Genomic DNA, 6,694 nt, shown 5'->3' with positions numbered 1-6,694 from the left:
AAAGGAAGTAGATCGGGTCCAACGACCCATCTACTACGTTAGTAAAGTGTTGCAGGGAGTAGAGACGAGATATCTAGAGATAGAGAAGCTAGCCTACGCGTTGGTCATTGCAGCTCGAAAGCTCCGCCCGTACTTCCAAGCTCATACTGTTATCATCCTCACCGATAAACCTTTGAGGCAAGTTTTACATAAGCCCGAGGTCTCTGGTCGACTGACGAAGTGGGTTGCTGAGCTCAGCGAGTACGACCTCCAATACAAGCCGCGAACTACTATTAAGGCCCAAGCCTTAGCAGGTTTCATTGCGGAGTGCACTTTCAGCTCCAAAGTCCCCAGGTCGGTCGAGCACGAGGCCCCCAGTTCGGGTAAGCCCGGAGCTCCCAGGCCACCTGAGTCTGAGCCCCGTGAGGTAGCAGCCAGTGCGGCATCTCACCTAGTTAGGCCAATCGCGAACTGGGATGAGGAGCCCTGGATCCTTCACATAGATGGCTCCTCGAACCAATAGGGCAACGGAGCCAGAATAGTTCTACATGGCCCTAGTGGCATGAAACTAGAGTATGCACTACGCTTCAAGTTCGCAGCGTCCAACAATGAAGCAGAGTACGAAGCGTTGATAGTCGGGCTAGCTTTAGCCAAAGAAGTAAGAGCCAAGCATGTCGTCATCTGCAGCGATTCCCAGCTCGTAGTCAACCAAGTCACAGGAGATTACAAAGCTCGTGAACCGACCATGATTGCTTACTTAGCCAAAGTAAGAGAGGCTCTACTCAACTTTCAATCACACTTCATCAGGAAAATCCCGAGGTCGGAGAACGTTGAAGCCAACGCTCTACTGCCACCCTTGACAACTCCTCCTTGTAACGCTCGCTCTCTTCAAAAATCCTGGCAATCTGCGCCTCCTAGTCTCAGACGAGCAGCTCTTGGGACTCTCTCCCCTTGCGAGTGTGAAGGAGCTTGCCCGGAAGCTTCTGAAGGTTGACCTTCTGGTTATGAGCATCCTAGGAGTGGACGTGCATCTGGAGGGCCATGGCATGTATGGCGGTGTTTACCTGCCAACAAGAGACATGAGTCAAAAGACAACAAAAAGGAAAGGAGGGCAAAGGAAGATAGAAGGACCACTTACCACCATACAGTGAGAAGCAGCGAGCGCAGCAAGATCCCCAGGCTCCATCGCCCCCCACTTAGCCACCTCCTCATTGTAGATCACTCTCCGACTCCTCCTGTGAGCCACGACGAAGTTGTTTACGCCCTCTCAGTTCCCCACTAGGAGCCACGGATAGGGAAACGACCGAGAGGAACCCGGAGGGGGTACCTCTTGCTGCAGGAGCTCGCCCTCCTCGAGGCTGGCCCCGCCGGCACCCCCTTTGGATGGAGGTGGTGGGACTTCGGGCGGCAGAGAGGTGAAACCCGGCTTGGCAGACCCGAACTCAGTACCCCCGGAGGGGGGAGTCTGGTCGGGGAGCGACCTCTTTACTTTGCGCCTCTGGTTGCTTGACAGAAGGCGGCGTGAATCAACACCTGACATGATGGCTGCCAAGAAGAAAACGTAAAATGTCAGTTCGGTGAAAACGAAGTACATGTATATACAACACTATGACAACCTACTCGGGCTTAGGTCGGCTTGCACGAGCTTCTCCTCGGTCAAGTAATCCAAACAAAGGAAGCCAATTGATGCCCAGGACAGCATCGTTTTTTGAGTGTCGGGGTCCAGCTCGACCCCGGAGTCATGGATGGCACCCTCCAAGAAGTAGGGAAGGGCCACCTCTCAGGGTTATGAACCAAAAAATAATCTCGATTCCAGGCGGGAATTTTATTCGGAAGCTCGTATAAGAGCTTATAGCCACGGCGGGGAGAGAAGTAGTAGAGATGCCTCTCCGGTGAAGCCCCGGGAGTGGCATTCTTTGTACAAAGGATGACAGAAAAAATGTTGAGATTCAAGGGTAGACAGTATTCACAACACAAGGATATAGTCCCAACCATGTTCCGAATGGCGTTGAAATGAAGCTGATCAATGGTGACGTTAAAGTGGTTTAGCACCTCTACTATCAAGGGGTGCAGGGGGAGACGCAGGCCAGCCTCGAGCTGCTCTTGGTAGATGACTATCTCATTGGAACCATGCTCCCACGGAAAGTTACCGGTGGGAAGACAGTAGATGAGGTCCCTGGGAAGGTGGAAATAGCTAATTAGAGACCTAAGTCTCCCCTCTATCATGGAGGAAGGGCCGAAAGTATCGAGCTCCCTTCCCCGGGAAGTGGAGGCTCCGTCACCAGAGGACTCCCGGGCCCCCGGGGCCTGTTCCCAAGCTCCCCCTAAGTTCGCAGGAGCATCATTATCCTAGTCACCACCCCAATGATGAGTGTAGTACGCGTACCCAAACATGACTAATAGTAATCGAGACTCACCAAAAGGGACGGGATGAAGTGAACTGAGGAACTCGAGTAGACTTGACAGATGCGCGACCTCAAAATCCGAAGATAGCAAGATGGCATGAGGGAAAATGAGACCCAAAGGGCCCTTCTATTTATAGCCTCCACGCCTCCAATTCAACGGCCCAGATTAATGCAGATCTGATGGTTCGTAGGTGTACTAACCTCTCGCCTTCTGAAAACCGAAAAGCGGTTGGCTGCACATCTCCCATGATTGAGGTAATGACGGCTGTATGACATCCAGAGTTAAGAGCCACTACAGCACGTTTTCGGAATTCAAAAAGTCAAAAAATCTCCCGATTCCCACAAACGCATTTAATGTGACTAGTCAATCAAGTTTGAATTTTAGTCAAATCAGTCCATCATACTTCGTGAACTCCTTGCGCTAAGGCAACGCTCTCAGCCCAAGGAGTGGGGTGCAATTGATGGAGGATGATTTGGCCCGACCTACGAAATGATGACATGTGAACTTGACTCAGCGCGAGCAACAGCTCAGCATCATAGCCTGGTAACGGCTAAGTAACGGGCCTATAAAGCAACTCGCTATATCGTAGCTCGCTGAAGAAGGAGCTTACTACAACACAAGCTTCGGAAATCAGCTCACTCAAGCCCCTAAGCAGATAAGTCATTAGAAGGGTAACCCTGAAGTATTCCTAAGCTCGCTACAAAATAGCTCGCAAGTGAGCAACGCGAGCGTTTCTCAAGAAGCTTCTATCTGACAGACCGTACTGATCAGACTGCGCCACGTCCCTTGACTGACGGCATAGTCCCTATCCTTTCAATAGTCTGCACTCACATCTCTCAGCAGGCGGAGGCGTGCCTGCCCTTTGGAGACATGTCACCCATCGAGCAAGGGGTACACTGCAACGACCACCTGCGCAGCCCTGGTAGGTAATAGCTGTGGCAGGGGCCGAGTGGGGGTTACGCCCAATCTGACAAGAATGCCCCTATAAAAGCCTTTAAGGCAGAAGGGAAAAGTATCTTCAGACTCTTGAATACTTTCGCACTCTCATACCCTAACAGAATACATCTTTGCTCACAAGCTAATCTCTCGAGCACAGTGATAAAGCGTGACCTACACTATTAACTTTCACACTCTTCTTTTCTCTTTCCCCTGCGTTCTGACTTAAGCATCAGAGTATTCCCACCGGGTAAACCCCCGGGAATCCTTCTTTTCCATCTTCTCAGGTGTTGTCCGTTGCCAACAAGGAGCTAGTCCCCAGCCAGCTAGGAGTGCCCGGATCGTGCCGCATCAATAATCATTTTCTTCCCTCTCGATGGTGGGCAAGCAATTTGATTCAATCATTTGGAGTCAAATGGATTAATAAATAATTTCATAATTAAATAATAATAATTTAAAATAAATAAGTATAAAATGTAAGAAGTATTTTTATTAATGATGAAAATGGAATGCCAAACAAAGAAACACAAAAATTAAAAAAAAAAAGAGAGAAAATTTTGGGAACATATCTAATGTTATATATTTATAAAAAAACTAAAATATTGGGTACTCTAATATTATGCATTCATTATATTGAACAAAAATAAGTATTATATATAAGAAAAAATTTTACCAATAATGAAAATATAATAGAAATTTTAATGTCAACCTAGAAAACAAACTATTTTTCTTTTTGGGTGGTGGGTTAATAGTTTGGGTCAAATGATATCATAAAAAAATAAAAATTAAGAATGAAATATATAATTTAAAGGAAAAGTTATAGTCAAAATTGGTTATACATTTAAGATTAGGTTGCATGTTGTTCCAGAAACCAACAAAACTGAAACAACCAGTTCTACACTTCAAATTATAAAAACCCCTGCCATGTCATCAAAGACTTATGTTGTTGACAACATGGGACTCTTAGTCCATGTTGAACACAATGAAAAACCTATATCAAAAATAGATTTACAGTTTCTCTCTAGCTCTCTCCGTCTCTCAACCTCCCAACCTTCTCTCCCACTCTTATAATCATCTCTCAATTTCCCACTCTCTCAACTTCAGTTTGTAGCCAAATCAAAACCTCTCTCTCTCTCTCTCTCTCTCTCTCTCTCTCTCTCTCGATTAATATCTCCTTCTCCCTTAATCTTTCTCTCATTCTTTTTTTTATTTTTCTTACAAGCTTTTATAATATTAACCATACCATATAAAAGAACTAAAGGGACCAACCACTTGTACAATCAAATTATAAATTTATATCAAATTGGTGTAAATTTCAAAGATAAGAGTTTCTTGTGAATTTTTATCAAATTGGTATAATGATTTTTTAACTATACCAAGTTGGTCTCATGTTCTTTTATACAATCCGATTAATACCATATAAGTGTGTAAGAAAAAAAAAAGAACAAGAGAATGAGTGGGAGAAAAACTAAAGGAGAACGATAGAAATTATGAGAGAATGAGAAATCGACCGAAAAAGAGAATGAGAGAAACAGAAGGAGAATGATAGGTAGAGAAAGAGAATGAGAGAACATAAATATAGAAACTGAAAACCATTTTTATTAATTTTCAAATCACAGAGTCATTGAGCAGAGAGAGACGAATGTGAGAGTAGGAGAATGGGAAAGAGATTAAGAGAGAGAAGGGGGGAGGGAGGGAGGGAGAGAAACTAAAAACCCTTTTTTATTTTTCAATCACCCAACATTAAAGGGCAATTTTGGTATAAGCTTTTTGTTGTGTCCAACATAGATTAAGAGTTCCATATTGGCAATAGCCACATAATCTTCGATGGCATGGCAAAGGTTTTTATAATTTGAAAAGCATAGCCGGTTGTTAGAGTTTTGTTGGTTTATTGACCAACTTGTAGCCTAATTTTAAATGTACAACAAGTTCTGACTATATTTTTTCCTAATTTAAAACTAATCTAAAAACTATTTTCTTATTTAGATGGTGGGTCAATTATCCAATTTTTCAAAGAAACCATGATGTCATAATTAAATAATAAATATTTAAAAAAAGATAGAACACCAAAAATGAAAATGTACAGAATTTTGTCAAAAACATTTGAAAACATTTCTAATGTTATACATTCATCATATTAAATAAAAATAATTGTTAAAGAAGAATTATTTTTATTTATAATAGAATTTGAATACAAAATTTAATAATAATAATAATAATAATAATTGTTATTTGCTACAAGCACTTAAGTTTATTTTTAATCATATTGTTACTTTTGTTAATTTTCAATTTCTATCTTACCTATGATAAATCTAAAATTCAACTAATTAATATGAAGAAAATTTTCTCACTAGCAACGTAATAAAGATACATACATAAAACTTCCAAAACCCCATTTATGATAAAGTACCCCCTTGTATTTATTTTAAATCCCATATTATCAATTATCACTATTCCCAACTATGCAATGTAATAAAGATTTTTCAGGTGAGGATAAATACAAATTGACCCATTGTCAATTTGTCATTAAGAATGTTAAACAAGCTATGCTACTCAAGGTTCAAAATACCAATACACCCTGATATGATGTATCAATATTTTGAACCTAATGCTTTTATATTTATTTTAGTTTTCTTTTCAAAATTTCAGAAGGGGTGGAAAATAATGTTTGTAACATTTAAATTAAATATTAAAAAACCTTAAAATAAGGTGATATTCACTACCGTGATTATCTCCTGGATGGCCCATTTCGGTCAATACCATGGAATGAACCCGAAAGATGACCACAAAAAAAAAAATAAAAAAAACATTGCATGTCATACTTCAGCTTGGCGTCTAACATGCAACCTAACACCAAATGCATCAGTGCATCACATATCACCTACCAAAATATGCCTTGCATGAGAAACCTCCTACGAAGGCACTAAAGTTTATTGGTTAAAATTATTTTATTATCATTTTTGCTAAAATTAATATTTAATTATCATTGCCTTTTTTCAATTTATTTATTATATAAATTATAAAAATTAAACATATATAATCGACTAATTAAATAACTTCATAAACTATATATAAGATACATAAAATCAAAAAATAGACCACTGTGAGTGTACACTGGACCAATCCATAGTCCGTCCACAATTAGAACACCCGTGGACGTGATGTGGCTTGTATTTGTACTCCTTCCAATCTGAGCTTTGATGCCACCCATATGTCAAACTGGAACCAAGTCGGTGTATTACAAGTCCAGCTTCTTCTACGCATATTATAAGTGCTTCTTTTTATATAAATACATATTATAAGTCCATTTATGCACAAAAGCAAAGCAATTGTCATATCATGTGGGGAAGGTCCCACATAAACATACTATTCT

This window comes from Nelumbo lutea, chromosome 1 (assembly GCF_056320005.1).
Source record: "Nelumbo lutea isolate HS-2025 chromosome 1, American lotus-T2T, whole genome shotgun sequence".
In the NCBI taxonomy this organism is placed as follows: domain Eukaryota; kingdom Viridiplantae; phylum Streptophyta; class Magnoliopsida; order Proteales; family Nelumbonaceae; genus Nelumbo; species Nelumbo lutea.
The sequence above is the reverse complement of the archived record's forward strand: the minus strand, read 5'-3'. Positions refer to the sequence as shown.